Source organism: Rattus norvegicus, chromosome 4 (assembly GCF_021556685.1).
Source record: "Rattus norvegicus strain SHRSP/BbbUtx chromosome 4, alternate assembly SHRSP_T2T, whole genome shotgun sequence".
Lineage (NCBI taxonomy): Eukaryota > Metazoa > Chordata > Mammalia > Rodentia > Muridae > Rattus > Rattus norvegicus.
Window position 1 is genome coordinate 179,662,913 of NC_141537.1, and position 22,211 is coordinate 179,685,123.

Here is a 22,211-nt window from a genome sequence, read left to right on the forward strand (position 1 = left end):
CATCAGACTGTTGAACGTTTACCCTGTTGGGGGAGCACATGAAACAGGACCTAAAAGTACCTCAGTAAGAGAGAGAAAGGGCCCCACACTCTGCCTTCCTGTCCAAATTTCTTAAGTCATTAAAAGTATTAAAGGGCTATTCTTTAAAGTGATCGATGTTCCTCTGATGCTTATATGACTCGTAATTTGGAAAAGCACATGTTGAGTGAAGGACCCTTATTCTGAGGAGAATCCAGGCCTTCGTGTCCCCAACTTGGCTAAAGTAATCCTTGTCTGCCTTGTCTTTACTTCAGTGGAAGAATGCTGACACCCGAACATCTCAACAGACTTTCTGGGAATGTCATAATTCCATGACACTGCCTACTCCACAGTGACCAATCACAAAGGCTCAGAGCCTGGGGGATGGGATGCAGATGTCCAACACAGACTGAAGACAAGTGATGTGTGTGCAATGAAGAGATGCTGTCCGTCTTGTCAGCAGACTCAAAAGGCATATCTCTAGGTCTAAAGGATCTCTTCTAGAAGGAAAGCGGTGAGTGAACTACTGTGAAAAGGAGAAAGAGCGTTTATGATGATTTGAAGTAGAAACAATTGCCCAAAAACTGATACTGTGGCGCAGAGAAGCTTCAGATGGCAAAGTCCTTGCCTTGTAAGAAGGTTGATGTGAGTCCAACTCCAGAACCCATGTTTGAAAAGGCCAAGCATGATGCGGTGTTCCTGGAACCCCAGTGCTGGGGAGATAGAGACAGGTGGATTCTGGGACTTGCTGACCACGAGGACCACTACGCAAGTCACCAGCCAGTGAGTGAGACTGCTCATCTCCAAAGCCCAGTGAACAGCTCCGAGGAATAATGCTCTAGGGTGGTCTCTGGCCTCCATATGCATGGTTGCCCCTGCCCCCATGCACACATATGTATACACACATGTGCACGTGTATAAGTCTCTCTGTCTCTCTCTGTTTCTCTCTGTCTCTATCTCTGTCTCTCTCTGTGTCTGTCTCTCTGTGTCTGTGTCTGTCTCTTCCTCTGCCTCTGTCTCTATCTGTGTCTGATTCTGTCTGTCTCTGTCTCTGTCTCTCTCTGTGTCTCTCTGTCTTTATCTGTCTGTCTCCTCCTCCTCCTTCCCCTCTTCCCCCACCTCTCTCTCTCTCTCTCTCTCTCTCTCTCTCTCTCTCTCTCTCTCTCTCTCTCTCTGTATGTTGCTCTAGGACTCCTGTGATCTCAACATCTTAATGAGTCCTCTATGCCTCCCTTTCCTTACCGACGAGGATAATGGGGAGACCACTAAATTCCATTAACTGGCAATAATTCTAATAGGACTAAGTTAAATATTTCAATGTTTTGTGATCCTTAAAATCCCCCGAGCAGACCAGCACAGTGGAGATAATTGATCCAATAGCATTCCCCTCATGGACAGAAGCCATCGATAGCTTAGAGCCCAGGTTGATAACTGCCTCAGTATCTGTTCTCCAGTATTGGAGAGAAGTCATTTGAATTATTTTGCAGCATCTGACAAGCCAGTGCCTGCCGTTCCCACATTTCTAAATCTTCTACAACTCTTCAGCTGACGACCACTTTCAAATCCAGTGATATCAAAGCCTCCAGTTCAGAGGCCACATCTTGTCTGCCACTCCCCCAACATCGTTGGCTGCCCTGTCCCCCAGAATGGAATGGCCTCTTTATCTAGAAGGAGTTCACACTGCCGTGAGTCGGAGTCTGAGGAAGCGAGGTTATTGGTTGCAAATGTTCGAACGATCCTAATAATTGCATCTAGGGATCCATCCCCTCGTGTCACGGAAGCTGGAAAATGGGTCAGACGTAATGCATTTGGTTAAGTGTCTAAACTGAAAAGGTGCTATTTTATTTTAAATGCCACGGACCTGACAGAAGCTGGGGTGACTGGTGCAGTGCTCTCTCATTTGGAAATGGATCAGGGACATGCCCTCCGAGGGTCAGACTTTCATTTGCTGATGTTAATTCTCAGCTGCCTGCTCCTCGACTTTCATTGTAGCCTGTGTCTTAGCTGGGCACGCTCCCGATTCCCTACTCTATCCAGACAGTCCATGTAAATAGTGTTTATGTTAAGGAAGTCATGCTCAGTGTGACTGGAGCACGCAGAAACTGATGTTGTTGTCACTTCAGATTAAGCTCTTATTTTAGCAGAGGAGGCAATTGGAGCAGGCAGCTGAGTGGCCCAATGAAATATTCAGCTCATTTCATTTAGAGCTACCCAGTTCCCATTGTTCCTGCTGGCAAGCTTTTAACCCTGCTGGTGCTGGCCCAGCAGTGCCATCCGCGCGCGTGCGCGCACACACACACACACACACACACACACACACACACACACACACACACACACGACATCCGTCAACACCACTGAAAACCAACAGGGGAAGCATGCGGGAGGCGTTCCACCAGATGCATTTGCTGAACCACTGTCCCTCTGTGTGGCCAGGAAACATGTTTTAAAAGACTATGTGTGAGATCTGACTCCATTTCTTGATGCCCATGGAAGAAGAGTGGGTCCGAAAGATGCTCTTGGGACAACTGTTAATGTGTTTGAAGATAAATGTACTCCTCCCATCATTTTACAAAGAGTTCTGCAGGAAGGATTGCTTAAAGGCAGCCGAGAGCCATCACCCCAGGGCAAGTCAACCCCCCAAAACAGTCAGTCACATGCACTTGGAGTTCAAGCTCACTGTCTGGAAAGACTGGACATACGAAACTTCTGAATCAATTTTGTCTCTTTCCTAAAGGTTTCACTAACTAACCCTTACCATGTCAAAAGTCCGGGTATCTGGTCAAAATCCAATTTATCTGTTTAGGGTCACATAGCATTCTGCTGTTATTTGACAGGATCAGAAAGGCTTGGGTTCTAGGGGCTAGAGGGAGGGCCCAACAGTTGAGAGCATCTGTTGCCCTTACAGAGACATGGGTTCAATTCCCAGCACCCATATGGCTGCTCACAACCTCCTACACCTCTAGCTCCAGATGATCTCTGGTCTCTTCCTGACCTCTGAGGGCAACAGGCACATGTGTGGTGCACAGATACAGGTGCAGGAGAAGCCCTCATACACAGAGAATAATAAATGTAAGTAGATTTAGAAAACGGTGGAAAGACTTCTGAGTTCTAAACTGTGATTGCTTTTCTATTCTCTTCCTCTTCTCTCTCCCCTTCCTCTCTTCCCTCCTCCCTCCATTCTCCTCCTCTTCATCCCTCCTCCCCTCATCCCTCCTCCCCTCATCCCTCCTCCCCTCATCCCTCCTTCCCTCATCCGTCCTCCCCTCATCCGTCCTCCCCTCATCCGTCCTCCCCTCATCCATCCTCCCCTCATCCCTCCTCCCCTCATCCATCCATCCTTCCCTACTTCCTGTCCCATCCTCCCTCCATTTTAATTCTTGCCTCATTTCCTCCCATCCTCATTCCTTCCCGACATCCTTTTCCTTGTCCCCATTCTTCCTTCCTCCCTCCTCCCTCTCTCCTCCTCTTTCTTCCTCTTTCTCTTCCTCCTTTTCCTGCCAGTCCAACAGGGAATGTGGGCCACAGAAATTATACTGAAGTACTTCTGTGCATCAAGCTTTTCAACTGACTATTTCAAGTGTGTGTGTCCTTAAAAGACAGGAATTTAGAGAAATTCTATTTGGGTAATATCTGTCAACGAAGGGAAATGTCATGATATATTAATCACAGTACACAATGCTGTGGGTTCTTGAGAGCAGAGACGTCAGATGTAAGCTGGATGCTGACAAAACTCAAATCCACCACCAAAGATGTGACACAAGGGGCAGAAATGCCTCTGCACAGAGCCTTGAGGTCACTGGGGACAATGAGAGCCTGGTGTCTTCCCCTTATCCCAGGGTTTGTGACATTTCCAACCTAGCTTCTCTCTCAGCCCTCACTCACATAGATGAGGAATTGCTGATGTAGGACAGATTCATGGGACGCCATGACCCCCCCAACCCCAGCCTCCCCACAATGCTAAAGATTTAGAAAGGGAGGCAGATACTAACCACACCTGCGTGAAGGAAGTGTTTGCAAACCACAGAGATACACCTGATTTGACTTAAAATAATCCATACTCCAAGTGTGGCCCCCCTCACGTTGATAGATGCTCCCCAAAAGAAAAGAACGGCCGGCCTCCCAGAGCAAGCAGGATCATCTGAACCAATTGCCTGGAGTTTATTCCCAGACCTCCCCAGGAAAATATCGATATAAAGGAAGGGCTCCAAAATCCCATTTCCTCTCTGTGGAAGAATGTATCACATCAGCAGCCTAGCTCGGTGGCACACATGTATGAGCCCAGTGCTTTGGAAGAAAGGCAAACATTTCAGAAGGCCATGGACCAACCACCTCAGCTATCCCACATGTTCACGGGCAGCCTGAGCCATACTGGTCTTAAGAAACGATCCCAAAGGAAAAGATTACCTATCTGGTTAAGCAATTTGCTTTAACAGTAATTATTGGGTATTTAACCAATGATACTTATTATTATATAATGAAATTTAGTTGCAAAAGCTGCAGATTGTCCCCCAAAGGCAATTAGATATTCAAGCCTTGGCCATCACTTGGCGTTATGTGGAAGAGTTAGTTAGAATTTAAGAAATGGGACTTAAAGGTGGCGTATAACCTTTAATCTCAGCACTCAGGAGGCAGAGGTGGGACAGCCTAGTTTACTGTTCTGCCCACCACACACTCACACCATGATGCCCTTTCTCACCTGAACCCAAAGCCACAAGACCAGAAACTCCCCAGGGTTGCCGTCCAAGCACACCCTTCCCCTCCATAAGCCAATGGTGCCCAGTGTTTCCTTCTGTAATGGATTAACTACCACAAAGCCTGGGGAGCCCAGCTGACACTTGACAGTCATTGGTGTTTGAAGCAAATTTTGTCCCTGGAATCAAGAAACTCTTAGCATCAATCCACAAGAAAGTGCACAAAAGCCTTTTACGCCAAAACACAAACAAAGGGCAGAAGTAAAAATTTAAAAATAGCACACACACGTCTGCAGCTAAAGGAATCGTGTGAGGATGGAGGAGAAGACACACTGTGGTTATTTTGGATGGGCAACTGTCAGGAAAGCTACGGAATATAGATTTGAGGCGCTGTTTGTCAGAGTGTTCGTGGAAGTAAACGGGAGAGGAAACAAACCCGAAATTAACTGTGGCGCAATTTTCCCTTGTGCTGATTCTGTCTGAGCAAAACAGGCGTTTAATAACACACTGTCTTAAAAATATGCATTGCCTGTATTATATATAGAACCACAGACATATCTGGAGAACGTATAGCACCACACAGTCCATTAAACAAGTGACAATTCAAAATGATCTATGAGCAAGTAAGGTAAGGGAAACCACGTTATGTAAATGAAAGTAACAAATTAAATTAATTGTGTGTTGATTGCATCCGATTAGGCAGTGGAAAGGGACCCAATCTTCACATGTACATTGTACCCAGTCATTGGTCTTGTGACATCTAACCCAGAAGACTGACATGGTGGTCACACCAGTCACACCAGCGTTCTGGAAAAGAGGCAAGAGGGCACAGCAAGTCTGAAGCCAGTCTGGTCTTCCTAACAAGTTCCAGGTCAGCCAGGACTGTGCAATGGAATGCTCTCTCAACAAAGACAAGGGAGGAGGGGAGGGGGCGGCAGGGCAAGGGAAGGGGGAGGAGGATTGGAATGGAAAGAAAGTAAGGGAGGAAGGTGGGAGGAGGGGAGGGGAGACGACAGGAGAGGGAAAGAGGGAGGGAAGGACTGGAAAAAATCAATCTAATCCAAGCATCGGAATGCTCAGAAAAACAGTTAAATGTATGCTAAGTTTGATAGACTTCCCCCAATTCTATCCCAATTCATAAAGTCCTAAAGAAAAATAAAGTCTTAGATTTAGGGATCGATTCTTGGAACTTCAAGATAGAAGAATGAATCCCTGAAGTGGGTTCAATTACTTTCACTTGCTATTTACTTCTTTTAAGACAGGGTTTCACCGTGTAACCCTGGCTATCCTGGAACTCCCTCTGAAGACTAGGCTGGCTGGCCTCGAACTTACAGAGATCTGCCTGTCTCTGCCTCCCGAGTGCCGGGGTGAAAAGTATACATCACCATACTTGGTGATTTTTACACTTTGGTTATCTTACCATTTTACTTCTGGTCTTTAAAATTTGCATCCTCTTTTTTTTTCTTCTTGAAATCATAGAAATTGAATGCTCTAGCCAAGGGATGACTGGTAAATGAAATCTGAATAGAAAAAATGTTAACACTTGAAAGGTTTGGAGGGAAAGTTGCAGAAATTTAAGTTTTCGGGCCTTCTTTTTTTTTCAATAGTGACTATGAAACAAAACCGCCAATTTCCCCAAAGTAGCAGAAACATAACTTGATGACAGATACATCTACCCAGCTTCATGGGCACCCAGCACTGGGGAGCAGAGGCAGGAGACCATTCTTGTCTATGTAGCCAGTGGTAGACCCACCCGGGACAATGAGAGGCTGCATTGAGAAGAGATCATTTGTACACACTACCTGCACACCCGGCCTGAACTCCTATGGGCTGCTCTCCTTTCCCATGTGCCACCTCTGCACGTAAACAGAGAAAATGCTTCAAGCTAGGAGTGCTTCTCCATAAATCCTAAAGTCTGTTAGCCCCGCAGAGCTATCTCACACCCCAGCTGCACACACCGTACAGAAAGATGCATGTGCACTTAATGTGTAGCATAAACGCCGTAGCATGTTGTAGATTCCAAAATGGATTCAAATGAAGTCTTTGATGGAACAGACACCCATCACCAAACAAGTGTTTTGAGAAAGCAACTGTTCTTCACAACTCAAATGTCTGTCAGGGTTCATAGGTAGAGGCTTGGTCCCCACCATGACGTTGTTCTTTGGAGGTGGACTCTAGGTTACTGGTGGCATTCCCTTGGAGCATGGTAGGACCCAGTCCCTTCTTCTCTCTCTCTTTCACTTTCTAAAACTGAGTTGAATGATTCTGTTCTGCCATCAGCTCCTGCAAGCTTTCCAGAGGCTGACCTGACCATAAACAACAACCTCCAGGACTGGAAACAAAAGTAAGCCTTTTGTTCTTGGAAGATGGTTCCTCGGGAAAAAAATGACCATCAGGAAAGGTCAGCAGGCCAGTGACTTATACAGGCCACCTTCTAAATCAAATCATGGCCAGATCCTGTCCCCCATAGAGCTCACCCTGGGTCCATAGAGCTTGCCCTGGGTCCACAGAGCTCACCCAGGGTCCATAGAGCTCGCCCTGGGTCCATAGAGCTCACCCTGAGTCCACAGAGCTCACCCTGCGTCCAGTACCAGTAGTTTGGACTTTTACCATCAGCTTGAACATTTGTGGTCAGCCTGACATCAGAGGCACAAACTTCAAAACATCAGCTAAGACCCTCCCTCAGGTTCAGTTTTTCTTATGAGTGGACATTCGGCATAAAAAAATCTACTCAAGTATTATGATTTGTGCTATGTCAAATTTTGGGGAAGTATTTTTCACTTTTACTAGTACAGTATCTTGACTTTGCCATCAGCCCACTGGGCCTATCATATTTATGTTCTGGCCGTTTCAGGGGAAGCTCGCAAACACCAGATCTGAACAACCTGACTATCAGGAATTTGTATGTTTTATACTCTGTGTGTAAGCATGTGGGGTATGTGACATTATGCTTACATAAAAAAAATTTACAACTAGCTTCTAATGCTTCCTAAATCACTCTCAAGAACCCCCAAAGGGTCCCATGGGGACCCCAGTAATGGGCAGCATCCACCTCGTTTCCGATTAAAATGAAAAGGAGGTACCACTTTTACCAAATCATTCATCTTGAAAAAAATTAAAATTCTGATGTCTAATGCTGGGGGGTACATGGAAAAGGAAACTCAGTTCCGCTTTTCCTATATATGCAGCATTGTTCAATGGCACAGTGTTATTTGGAAAGCAACGTGGTAATAATGTAACCTATTAGAATATTCATTCATCTTGACATGGTCAATTCATCTCTGTGAATCCAAACACATAAACACAATCACACTGACCTATATACACAAACACTCCGACACACACACACACACACACACACACACACACATACTCACACACACACAAATGCGTGGACATACACACAAAGATAGCCAATACAATGTTGTTTACTCCCTTATCCTATCTGTACCTTCCCTCCAGCCCCGGGATAAGAACCCTCAGCCCAAGCTTCCCCATTGCAGGCATGTAAACAACGCCCCCTTCAGTCTTTGCATCTTTTTCTTCCCCGTTTTTACTGTTTGCTGCTGTTTGAAGACATTGTCATTTCTGCGGTGTCACTTTGGGGCTGTGTCTATAACCTTGAAGGCTGACAGTAATTTGGAGGAAAGGAAAAGACCGTGCAGAGCTGTGGACAGGAAATGTGTGGGGTGCACCCCTGCATTAATAGAAACACCATAGAGGGACAACGATATGAGGCAAAACACTACAAATGACTCAAGATCTAATTTTGGGGGTCGGTCGCACAGCCTCACCCCTAGCTGAGGGGTTATCAGTGGCCCACCACATCCAGGGGAAGTCCTTTCCCCTCAGCATTGCTCTCACAAGTCATGGCCTACTCGTGTTCCCTCAGACAACCCAAATTAAATCCAGAGATCCATTTCTTTTTCTTTGTAATGACACACAAGTAGGAGCAAAACTTGTTAAGAAGATTTCCGGAGAGGACAGAAGAGGACAAGAGAAGTCAACTGGAAGTGACTTTGACCGAAATGCAATCTGTGCAGTATGAAATTACCAAAGAAAAATGTTTTAAATTCTTATAACCTGGTTTCTATACAAATTTACCTTGAAACATCACGTGAACATATTTCAGGTGCTCACCAAAACTGCGAGGCCCGTCAAACCTTACTTATGCCATCTAGTGCCAGCCGCTCTGTCTATCTGGCTCCCTGACAGTCTCTTAGTTCTAAAGTTTGAAACCCCCAAGCTCTTTCATCCAATCACACCGCTGCACATTAATTCTTATAAAATGAACTTCTAAACATATTCCTTCCCTACTTGAAACCCTTCGTTGCCAATGGGATAGTTGGCACAGGTTCTCCCATGATGTCACCCCCTCCTACTCCAGTCGAGCTCTCTGTTGTTCCTGACATTCTGTTTCGCTCTCAGCCCCATGTCATGCTATTTCCTATCTTCCTATACCGCAGCAGATGTCTTTCTCTCGACGGGAAATGGATCCTCTCTTCATTTCTGGCTAACAGCTTTCTAGTCAAGTTTCTACCCCAATATTTACCTTGGGAAGTATCCTCAGACCAGACAATGTGATTAATAGCGACTCGTGGGGCTCTTGCTCCAGGGTACTTGCCACCTAATGAAAGGCCTTTGGGCGTGTGCTTCCCTGATGGATTGCAATGTCTTGAGGTGGAGATTTTCAGTACCAGGAGCCTCCACTGGGTAAGAACTCGGCATCCCTCAGTGGAATGACTTTGTGAAAAAGGAGGAGATGTAAGCGTAGTGTTTGACCGTGGGGCTGTATTTCTGAGAAACACATCGCAAGGCATTCTTCAGGCACAAGGAGAATGCCCCTTCACAGGCCTCAATGGCTTGGATCAAGCAGTCAGCATGGCCCTTGTAGGGGTCAAGAAATGCAGTCAGGGTCTGGAGACAGCTGGGTGAATGAGTGGCGCACTAAGAAGTGGGAGGACTTGGAGTATTGGATACCCACAGTCCGTGTAAAACATGGCCCTACTGGTCACATCTGTGATCGAAAGACGGGGATGTGTTGGCTAGCCTGCTCAGCCCATCAGTGAGCTCCAGATTCAGTGAGAGGCCTGTGCCACAAAATAGAGGGATACAGCCAACACGGACCTCCATGCATGTGGACATAAGCACATCCCTCCATCCTTTCTCTCAAAGGAGAGGCTACAGTGGATGTAGAATGCATGGGACCCCAGCTCACATGACACAGTGGACCTCTTTATCATAGATGGTTTTTATGTACACGCTGGGGTCTGGGATGTAGCTCAGCTGGTAAAGTGTCTGGATTCAGTCCTCAGTGCAACATAAGGTAGTGTAGGGGAGACACCTCTGATCCTAGTCCTCTGAAGTGGAAACGGGAGGTTAGGAGTTCAAGGTCATCCTGGGCCATGTTCACAGCCAGCCTGAGGTATATGACACTCTGTCTCATAACAACAGCAACAACGACGACAACAACAGAGCATACTAATAAACTATAGTAAAAATTAAAAATAGAGTTAATATAGTGTTTGTCATGCCAAATATCCTATGCACTACACCGTCACAAAGCTGATGTAATGGCAAATTTGTTCACAGGGACTTGGGTGTGCTCTGAGTCACAGACTACAGGTCACCTGGCTGGGGTCATAATAGCACTAGAGATGGGGACTTTTCAGCCAGCACAGCCTTAGGTGCGTTCATTCATTGAGCCATCTCCACACAGCATGCGAGTGCTGATGCTGGGCTGAGCTATGACCCAGTGGAGGAGCGCTCGCCTGACATATGGATAAGGTCCCTCAGATTCAATACGTGGGGAGAAGAAGGGTGGAAGCAGACTCTGCTAATTTAGGTGATTTCTGGTTCCTTTCATTAGCAAGTTCTTACTTTAACGTGGCTCCAGGGTCTCACCTAGACCGTGCTGGTCTTGAACTTGCTAAGTAGCTGGGGAGAACCTTGAACTCACTGCCCTCTTGCCCCAACTTCCCAAGCTCTCTCCACCATGCCCATTTCCATGAATGGGTTTTTTTTAAAAAGATTCATTTATTTTATTATTCCATGCGTGTGACTGTTTTGCCTGTGTGTATGTGTGTGCACCACGTGTGTGCCTGGTCCCTGTGGAGTTCAGGAGATGGTGTCTGATGCCCTGGGACTAGAATTATAGTCTGTTGTGAGCACCGAGTGGGTTCTGGGAATCGAACCCCAAGCCCTGTGCAAGAGCAACAAGTTCTCTTAACTACTGACTTCCCCTCCAGCTCTCTGGCAGGATTTCAGAAAGTCCTATTTTTCAGTCCTTATGCGAAAGTATTTGCAGATGGATTTACTTGATTTGTAAAAAGACATTTGATTTATAATACCTTCGCGACTGGCTCTAATTTTCATTAGGTCTCCCACTCAAGCTCTTAAAACCCACACACCTACACCAGGTTTATCCCCATGCCCAGCAGTCCACTTGACTTGAAATCCCATGCCCCAATAGCTAGGTTTCCCTAATGTCATTTCCTCAAAGTGTGTTTTTTCTTAAAAATCTCTCACTACACGCGTCTCGATGTACATGAGCACCCATTAGAGTTTTTGGCAATTTCCGACTCCCGTACGCATCAGATCTAACTGAAAGAAATCGTTTTAAAATTTTTCCATGTGGAATCCACAAGTATTACCGGATTCCGGTCAGGCCGTGATGCATCTCACTTGCTTTTTAGAGTCCCTGTTGTCATCTCCCACCAGGAGGCAATAAGAGCAGGTTAGGAAAGATTCACAACAACCTGGCAGTTCCAAATAATATCTCGGTGAAGCTCGACAAGGCTCGCCCTTCTGCAGCAAGGCTGTTAGTTATCCCCATTATCCTGCAAGCCCCTTGAAGGGACTTCAAGCAAACAGTTTATCCTTATTCTTCTGTATGCTTTCAACACGGTGTCTTATTATGCTCTGTTTAGATGTGCCTCCTGAGGAGGGGACCACACACACACACACAGCCCAGTTAAGCAGGAATACAGGTCAAGGGCCCCCAGAATGCAAACTCCAGGCCATAAAGAGTGCCTGTGCATACCACACCAGGATAATAGCCAAAGAAACTCTGGAATGCTGCACAACCTGTTCGGTGAGTTCAGGTAGAAGTTGGCTCTCCAGCCAGGGGTATGACGTCAGCTGGGACCACAGGCTCAGGATGTTTGTAAATCTTGGGTCACACAGGGGTGGCCTGCAGGGGTGGCACAAGTTTTGTGTTGATATGAGAGTTCCTTCCAAGTGGACTATGGCTGTTTGGAAAAGAGTGACACTCTTCCTGCTATTTGAGTCTCTGCGGGTGGTATCTGCAATGGAGGGTAGTTCAGTGGAAAGAACTGGAACCTCTGTGGTACACACGTGGCCCAGAATCTCTGCACTGTGACTTTAAGGCTGTGTGACATTAATGACGCTTGAAGTAATCCAGCCTCAAGTCCTAGCTCTCCAGGTTGAAGCTTCCCCTCCTTTCCCTTCTCCCCCTCCTTCCCCCTCAAATTTCTTCTCTTCTCACTCTTAGCTATTCACAAGGACAGCATGCCTTGTCATGATGTGGGGGTCACAGGGCTTTTTCTGTGTGTCACCTCTCTCCTTCCCCACATGGGTTCCAGGAATGGAACTCAGGCCTAGAGAAAAGCATCTACATCAGTCTATCAGTCCAGCCATCTTGCTGGTCTGTGATGTTCACTCCTTACAGTACCTTGGAGTGTGCCCTACTCTTGTTAAATGTGATCCCTTGAAACGAGGTCATTCATGTGGGCAGTCAGACAAAAGAATAGAGTTGGGCATAGTGACACAGGCATTTAATCCCAGCAACTCAGGAGGCAGAGGCAGGTGGATTTCTGAGTTTGAGGTCAACTTGGTCTACAGGGCAAGTTCTAGGACAACCCGGGCTACGAAGAGAAAGCTTGTCTCAAAATAAATAAACGAGTAAGTGGAAGTGTGGACACGGTGACAGATGGGCAGTGTTAACTCTCTATCACTAAAACTAAGTCCATGAGGCAACTACTTGACATGGGGGGGGGGGGAAGAGTTACTTTGGAATTTGTTTCTAGAAGTTAGTCCAGGGTCACTGGGCCCCAACATTTTGGTGGCCATGCTGAATGCATGAAGTAAGACCACTCACATTGTGAACCAGGAAGTAGGCTAGAGAGATGGCTCAGTGGTTAAGAGCACTGACTGCTCTTTCAGAGGTCCTGAGTTCAATTCCCAGCAACCACATGATGGCTCACCACCATCTATAATGGAATCCAATGCCTTCTTCTGGTGTGTCTGAAGACAGCAACAGTGTACTCACATTTATGAACCAGGAAGTAAAAACAGGCACAAATACTGGGTGAGGTACCACATTCCATTGCGGAGGTATCCCCCAACTCCACAACCTAAAGATGTGACACAAGGACTGACTCTCTGCTCTATCTGCACCCCAATAGCACACTGTGGGTGGGGGTGTTTTGATATGTGGTTCTTTGGAGGGCACTTCCAACCCAGAACACATATAGGAGAGAACAGTGTAAGGAGACATAGAGAAAAGTCCCTTTGTGCTGAGAAAAAATGGTGGATATGGCACCTTCCCTCAAAGCCTTCAGGAAGACCGAACCTTGCAGGCGCCTTTATTTTGATCCTCTAAAACTCTGAGACAATAAACTAATGTTTGAAGTCTACCCATAGAAGATATATTCCCAGGAGTGCCCTCTCAAGCTATTGTATCTGGCTTCCTCAGACAGTAGCGGTGCTGGTACAGTGGCAGAGACAATATGGAAAGGGCTTGGGGAGCAAGGGCTTGTTTCTTAATCATTTGAAGCAAAGCATTGGAAAGATTCAGCCTCATGTCTCAAGTCTTCCTTCCTTCCCCAGGACGATCATTTACTTTGTTACATCCTGGACTTCCATCAATGAGAAAAATATCCACGGAGCAGAAAGCCCAGGGATGAGGAAGAACCAACTATGGGATATTGAGCACCAAAAGCCTAGTGTCTTCTGGGAAACTGAAATGGTTTCTGTATACAAAAGTGGGCCTAGAAGAGGCCTTTGTGTAGATGAACTAACTTAAGAGAAGAAAACCACCCCATGCATGAAAAACTCAATGTAGTCAAGACACGTGTAGACATGGGGCGGGTCGAAGAGATTCCTGAAGGTAGGACAGTTGCAATCATAATGTTCTCCACTTATACACACACAAGCTTTGTCCTGCCTCTTCTCCTCCCAGTTGTGGTAAAATGACCAGATCTTATACCAGAAGATTTAGCCAAGGTGCCTTCATTAAACAGATAGGGAATCCCTAAGTAAATGACCAGCTCAAACTCCAGACTTTGAAAGACACTGACAAGAAGTTACATGGATATTTAAGGGATGTTTCAAGACTCAATGGGAAGTTGAATAAACCTCCTGCCCTGTGGAGAATCAACTATGGAATTTCCATGACTAGAAGTTTCCAGAAAAGTCCACCAGGTTCTATACCCCCCAAAGTTCAAGAGACCCAGTGGAATAGAGACTGGATTAGCATGATGGAACTCTGGAAGTCGAGAGGACCGGGAAAGGAACAGGTCTAGAATTGGAGAAAAACTTGTCTCCCTTCCTACTCAAACAAGCAAAGAAGAAGATGCATGCTTCCTGGGCATTAAGATCTGCACAAGAAGGGGTTTGGGGATTTAGCTCAGTGGTAGAGCGCTTGCCTAGGAAGCGCAAGGCCCTGGGTTCGGTCCCCAGCTCCGGAAAAAAAAAAAAAAGAACCAAAAGATCTGCACAAGAAAGCTATGCAGCAGCTCAAGAAAACCAGCGGGCACACCCATGAAACCCTCTTGAACTCCAGGGAGAACGGACTGTATGAAAAACAGGAGCTGAGCAGAGTAGACATTGAAGGAGAAGCCACACTCAAGTGAAGAGAGTTGAAGCCAGGTGAGTTCAGTAAGGGAAACATACAAGTTCCCTCAAAAGTAGACTTAAATGTCTACCAGAACCACAAAGCACATCCAACACAATGGAAGAACAGTTCATGTGAGAGATTTCCCCACGTTGCTTTTCCAGCCTTCATTTCCATGTTCTAACCCCTAAGCTAGTGGGCAAGTGACTGGTAAACAAATAAAAAGTGAAGGTTCTCTCATGGAGTCCAGCTGAAAGGAGCCCCGGGTGAGGCAGGAAAGATGGTGCTGGCCACTTTGGAACTACAGATATGGCCTAGTGTTGGGCTCACAGTTTCTGGCTAGAGATTATAATTATTCAGAAAAGTCTTTTTTTTCTTTCATTTAAAAATGATCCTATTGAGGTGTAAACCTCAACTTGACCTAAATTTAACCCAGAGATAAGGTAGAGAAATTGTGATTGATTTATTTCTGCCCTTAGATGGTTTCATGCCAACACAATACAAGCTAAAGTCATTGGGGAGGAGGGACCATCAATTAAGAAAATGCTTTCATAAGATGGGGCCGTAGGCAAGCCTGTTGGGCATTTTCTTAATCATGATTGATGGGGGAGGGTCCAACCCACTGTGAGTGGTGCCTGGGTTGGTGGTCCTGGGTTCTATAAGAAATCAAGCTGAGCAAGCCATGGGGAGGAAGTCACTAAGCAGCACCACGTCATGGCCTCTACATTAGCTTCTGCCTCCAGGCTCCTGCCCTGTTTGAGTTCCTGTCCTGACTTCCTTTAATGATGAGCTGTGATGTGGAATTGTGAACCTAATAAATCCTTTCCTCAGCAAGTTGCTGTCACTGTGGCATTTCAACACAGTAGCAATAACCCTAACTAAGGCAACATACACGCCGGGCTTAATCAAAGTATGTTACAGATGAAAACTGACACATGGAAAGAATGGGAGAGAGGGAGGGAGGGATAGAGAGAGAGAGAGAGAGAGAGAGAGAGAGAGAGAGAGAGAGAGAGAACTCACTGGGAGTGGAGCTGAGGTCTTAGAAATGGAAGCCCATGGAGCAAGCGCCATGCTTCGGTGGGACACGGCGAAGATCAGAGACTTTTATGGACCCTCCCCCTCCAGGGTTTGTCCTGGTCAGTATGACTAACAGATGGGCCCAGGATTCACTTGAAAAGTATAAGAGGTGAGCAGAAGCCTCCTGAAGGCAGTGTATGGCTGGGGGATAAAACTCTTGTCGATTGATACCTGTCTACCACCTTAACATGCATGAGGCCCTTCAGAGTTCCAATTAAACCCTGCAAACAATGTATGAGGAAGAAGAGGAATAGGAGGAGGAGGAGGAGGAAGGAAGAAGAGGAGGAGGAGGAGGAAGTAGACAACAGAAAGAGGGTAGATAAAGATACCACTGAGGAAGCGTCCACACATGCTCAGGAAGGGATGGGAGGGTGGAGTCAAACTCACAGCCCTGGAGCTGGAGATTCCAGACTTAAAAGCTTAAGTTCAAATCATCTCATTAGAACTTAGATGCGGGCTGGAGAGATGGCTCAGTGGTTAAGAGCACTGATGACTCTTCTGGAGGTCCTGAGTTCAATTCCCAGCAACCACATGGTGGCTCACAACCATCTATAATGGGATCCGATGCCCTCTTTTGGTGTGTCTGAAAAGAGCTACAGTGTACTCATATACACAAAATAAATAAATCTTTTTTTAAAAAAGGACTTAGATGCATCCTCACATCACTGCTCCTGTGGCTAGGTGGAAGAGATCTCCATGGATACATGAGGGCGACGTACCTGCCACATGTGGGAAGCTTGTCCGAGGCTTCTGAGGGTCCTTCAGAAGTAGATCCTGGCACCACAACGACTTGGAGTGTCTAGAAGAGAGTCAGAGTCAGATCACTTAGATTTGTGGTCTACAGAGACTGTGCTACTGCTGTGGAAACGTAGTGTGGAGAAATACTACGGAAGGGCAATCAGCAGCACATGACAGAACATCACACTCAAAACCCACCTGCACAGAGGACTCAGTAGAAGAGAAAGAAAAGCAAGCGGATTACGTTACTGAGGTCAGTTTCAAATAAAATTCTCCAAGTAAAAGAAAAATAAAATATACAAGATAAAGAAGCCTACTGGGGAAATTTGAAGTTCCTATCTGCTTATGTGTTTGCACACTTGGTCCCCAGTTGATGAGGCCCTGTGAGGTTATGGAAGCATTAGGAGGTGGAACCTTCCTGGAGAAAATGGCACAATAGAAATGGGCCTTGAGGTTTTATAGCCCAGACCTAGCCCAGAACTACTTCCTGTCTGCTCTGTATTTCTCGATAGCTGATGGGATGTGACCAACTACCTCACAATCCTGCTGTGGTACCTCAGGTAGGACGGCCTCCTCCTTAATTGAGTCTTATGGGAGAGTTGGGCACAGCAAGGAGAAAAATCACTGAATATGTATCCAAGACACTGAATATTTAAAACTTTCACAGGAGAGAAAAGGAACGGACGGAGTAAAGGGACAGATCTTGATAGGGACTGATAGGAACATGACTCCTGCTGGAAGGCTGGCAGACTTCTTTAGTGGGGTGACCCCTGAACAGAGGTTTGCAGGCAGTGGACGATGGAGGCAGAGAGAGCTGCTCTCTAGACACAGAGGACTGCAGGGGCAAAGGCCCTGTGGTCAAAGCTGGCAAACACGTCCAGCAAAACACAGAGGCCTCTGTAGCTACACAAAACAGTCAGGAGGGAGGCGAGGGCAATGGAGTTATTGCCATCCTCCATCATCCTTGTGGACTTGGCCATTTTCTTTCCAATTTTCTCGTTTTTCCATTTATCTTGCAGTTCAGCAACTCAGCACACAGGCACCCGGGACTGAGAGCATAGGATGAGAAAGCATTAAAATACATACAAGGATCCTCTCAACGGGCGGTTTACTTTGCTCTCAAGATTTCTGCTGTTGTGTTCATAGAACAACTCTGATTGTCCATTAATGTTTGTGAGACACTGCTTCTTTTTTTTTCTTTTTTTCGGAGCTGGGGACCGAACCCAGGGCCTTGCTCTTGCTAGGCAAGGGCTCTACCGCTGAGCTAAATCCCCAACCCGAGACACTGCTTCTTATCCATTCATTTTTCAACTTGCACACGTTATTGGACTGAACAGTTTTTTTTTCTGTTGTTTTGTTTGTTCTTTAGACAAGGATTTAGAGTATGTCCCTGGCTGACCAAGCAGTCACTATGTAGCCCAGGTGGACCTTAAAGCCATAGAAATCCTCCTGCCTCAGCCTCGCCAGATAGTGGAATTACAGATGTGGACCACCACACCCAAATGAACAGTTTCTCATAGACGTGTCCATTTCAATTCTGTTTTGTGCTCTGAAAATGTATCTTTTAATTGTTGTGTTTAGGCCATTTGCATTTAATGTGTTTATTGCCATGTTATAGCTTTAAGTCTGCATTTTTGGAGGGGGGATTTCCCATATATTTCTCACTTCTGTTTTCTTCTTGCCTTCAATTCTTATTTCCTGGTTTTGACTTTCTTTTAGTGCTCTTAAGTTGCGATGGGTATCTTACCAGTTATTTCTTTCTTAGTGGTTTCTCTAGGCATATCTTATTGTAGATACATAGCGTCATGCTAACCTGGTTTCGCCAGCTTACCAGCATGAATGAAGAGTGGCATGAACCAATGAGGTGTGCACTACTGAATAATTCTGAAAACTGGTAAAAGTCAATTAAGAATTTAAATGTCCGAATAAATGTACTTATAGGTAACATTATCCCGCTTTCTACCACCTAGAACAAAAGCACATACCCACACTCACAAGACAGATATCAGACATGAGGGGTAAAAATTCTGATTTAAAACATCTAGGTATCTGTCATTTGATTTATATCACTCTGGAATAGACGGCTTTTTAAAGAGACTGAGATTATAAGCCTTGGAAAGTCTTTGAAACTCTAGACAAAAATCACCATGCTATGAACTATCAACAACCCACAGCCTGCTAGGCACACAAGCAGGCGCAGCAGCTACTAAGGCTACTGAGCGTGTACCCTTATCAACAGTCAGTTCAGATATATGATGTTAACTTTCCAAGGTCCGAGATGAGTCAGTGCAGAGCTGAGCTAGAACCAGGGTCTGCAGACACTGAGCTACCCTGAGAGGGGGGAAATATTAACTTTTATCCCCAGTGAGCTAAGAGTGGGCTTGGCATTCAGTTACATTTCATTTCCTTAAGGGAGGCAAAAATAAGAACGTAGCAGATGGAGCACCCCCAGTCATCTGCATTGGAACAGAACCAGGAAACCAGGGTGGAAAACGTACCCACTTGCCAAACGTGGCAATAGATGACAAATAGATGGCCTGATCGATACTCCAGATAGGAGCCCACAAAGGTTCTAAAGATGAAGCTGTAAATCGGCTGCCTCTGCACAGGTGAGGTGTCTGCCCACCTCTGTGGGCAGCCACAGTGTTGGATATCGGATGGACACGCCCCTTCTTCCAGTGTAAGAATTTTCACCCACTCTAGGTGTGAAACCCTTGAACGGTGTGCACAAGACACCGTCCTCGATCCCCAACACATTTCCTCCATTCCCTGATTCACTCTACGAAGAATCGGGCCCCTAGCGCGTAGCTCTGAATGACAGACTTTCCCATTTAGTCATGAAATCTTCTACGATCCAAACTGGGGGTGTGGGGGGGGGATTCTTGTTCATCTTCCATTTATATTCACAGTCGGGCGCTACAATTAAATAATTTCATTTACTTGGGCTCAAATCCATTAGCTTTTTTTCCCCCTATTTTCACTCATTTCTTTCCTCTGAAATATATCCCAGTATTATTTTCATCCCTGGGCACACACATACACAGATCTGTGAATCTATAATGAGCTCTTCCTGTGTTTAGCACAGCCTTATATCTGATTAAATGTCTAATTCACCTCCACCTAGATGCTGTCTAAATATGAACAAATACACGGTTCACACTGGGGAGGAGGGGGAGTCAGCGTTCGACAGCTGAGATCCCAGCCACGCACGTACACTGTTTGGTCCTGGGGAAAACACGGTTCACAAGTTAACGTGGGTTCCCTGTGCTGCTGTCTGCAAAGGGTTAGATGTGCGTGCAGATGCCCTGTGCTACACGCGTAGCACCGCAGGCAAGACAGAGCCCCAGGCTTCCCCTCATCTAGCAGAGACACGTGTATACAAAGCAAACAACCAGAAAGTCCAGGAGCAGTGTTTCTAGTAGAGTCCCCGGGTGAGGCCGTAGTTAGGACTCTGCAGCTGCAGCTGCCCAGACACAGCCCCTGAGTTGAGGTGAAGCTGCCCAGCAGGCCTCTCCGGCACTGGATTTCTCCTGGACCCCAGCACCCTCTGAGCAGCAACTGCAGTGACAGGTCTGCCGCAGATGCATTTGTTTGTTTGTTTATTTGTTTGTTTACATTTCCTTCCTTCTTTCCTTCCTACTACTTTGTTTCTCTTTTGCCTCTTGGGGTTGGAGAAGCAAAGACCGAAGGCAGAAAAGTCCCAAAAAACCAGCAAAACAGCTAAGCAAAGCTCACCAGATATACTGTCAATTAGCTGTGTATGTCCCCCTGTTGAATAAGAAGCAAGATGGGTGTATATACACACACACATGCGCATGCACACACACACACACACACACACACACACACACACACACACACACACACACACACAAGGATATCTCTTCTGCCAATGTCCAGGGACTAGCGGTAAAGTATGACTTCACTAGTTAAAAACTCAGTAGGTGGGTAGACCCAGTTTCATCAGCACCGGAGACTAACCAAGGGAAGACAGGCTATTAATCCAATTCTTTCCCTGCTAATAAGCCACACCGAGTGGAAAAGTATGTCACCTTTCCAGCTATCACACCACAAAGGATCAAGTGGGAGCCACCACGTATGGCTCATCTGACTTAGACACCGTAGCATATTTTGTGTCTTTTACCACAGAGCCATTGTTCCTGAGGAGAGGCAAGACCCTAAGCAAACAGCAAGTTCTACACTCCAAACTAAGAAGAAAGCCCTTGCAAACTCCCGTAATCGAGTAGGGGCAGGGCTACTGTGGTATCTTAATGAGTATAGTATTTGCTACACAACTATGACCAACTGAGCTTGGGTAATTTAGCACCCCTGTAAACACATCTTTGATCACAACCCTGGGGGCAAGGAAAAGTCAGGGATATCCGGAGCTCTATTGGCCAGACAGTGGTAAGCCCGTTCAGAGAGAGACCCTATCTCAAGAGTAAGGAGAAGTGTAAGGCAGGACAACACTTGGTATCAGGCTTCTACATGCATAGATAGGTAAAGACACACTTACACACACACACACAAACACACACACACATACAACATTGCATATGCACACATTCCCAAACACACACATACACGCACAGACACAAAGACATATATACACATATACATACAGAGAGACACATGCACATACAGAGAGACACAAACACAAAAACACACAAATACACTCAGATGGACACACAAAATAAATGGAGCAACAACAAAGGACTAAATGGATAAAAGGAGTAGGATCAACATACCAATCTGTGAGCTGGGCTGATAAATTGTGCTTTGTGCTGCAAGTTTTCAGCACAAACCTTACAAAGTAAAAGCAGTACCCAAGTCCCTTCCATAAATAAGATGCAATTTCTGGTCCTAATATTAGTATCATAGATGGTCTCAACCCTTGTATGAATACTAAGTCAAATTAAACATATTGTTGAGCAATGCCTGCAATGTACTTTGTTAGATGAAACAGAAAACACAGTCATTAAACTCTCTAGTTAAAGAAGCTGTGATCCAAGTACTTCAAAGATTTAAAAGTCATTAGCATAGAAAGACGTAATGGGAGACATGGGTTTGTGTGTCCACAGATTAAAAAAAAATAGTGCATGAAATATAATATAAAAATTATAGGAACTCTTGTAGGGAGGACCTGAGGCATCTTGAGGCAGTGGGTGGTCTCCTGGCTTTGAGGAAGCAGGGAGAACCTGAACAACAAGGCTTGCTGCAGGCCTGAGCAGGAGCAGAGCAGGACGAGGCCAGAGATAACAGCATCTTCCTACTTTCATCTCTGTGCACTGAGAGCCAGGCCATTAGAATCCACAGCTCAGTATGCCCTGGCAAGTCTTCCTCATGGAGGACGCACGGCTTATTTCTGGGAGATCGTGGACTCTTCAGGTCACACAGCCACCGACTCCAACATCTACCATGTCACCTGCTTAGGGGGGAAGCAATTTCCTTGGCCAGTCCATGTGCTTCCTTCACCCCAGAACTGGCACAGTAGCATCATAAACCAATCGGTTGTTGTATGTGACTTCTCCGAGACCACTGGGAGCTATGAAGTGTAAGGACAGCTTAGGAGTCCTGGCGACTTGAACACAGTCCTGGGTAAGTAAATCCAGTCACTCAACAAACAGATATTCATTTAAGATAATGGTTCTACTACTCAAGAATTGGTAGAAAATATGAGATAAAATGAGTAAGTAGAAGTCCTGAGTGTGAGAAGAAGATGCTACAGGAGAAATGATTTATACGGATTGACATTCAACATGGTTTAATAGAAACTCTACTGTGTGTGGAAGCTGGTACCAGCATCGGTGCATGCCTTCGGACCCGAA

At 45.9% G+C, this 22,211-nt stretch overlaps 1 protein-coding gene across 27 annotated transcripts in view; it reads right to left on the reverse strand.

The window, feature by feature from the left end:
- Sox5 (SRY-box transcription factor 5) overlaps nucleotides 1-22,211 on the reverse strand; it is a 955,418-nt gene that overhangs the window by 781,518 nt on the left and 151,689 nt on the right. For all 27 annotated transcript variants that reach the window (XR_015685240.1, XR_015685246.1, XR_015685248.1 and 24 more), the window contains exon 2: nucleotides 16,365-16,444. The gene's annotated coding sequence lies outside the window, so the exon portion shown is untranslated. The remainder of the gene's footprint in view (nucleotides 1-16,364; nucleotides 16,445-22,211) is intronic.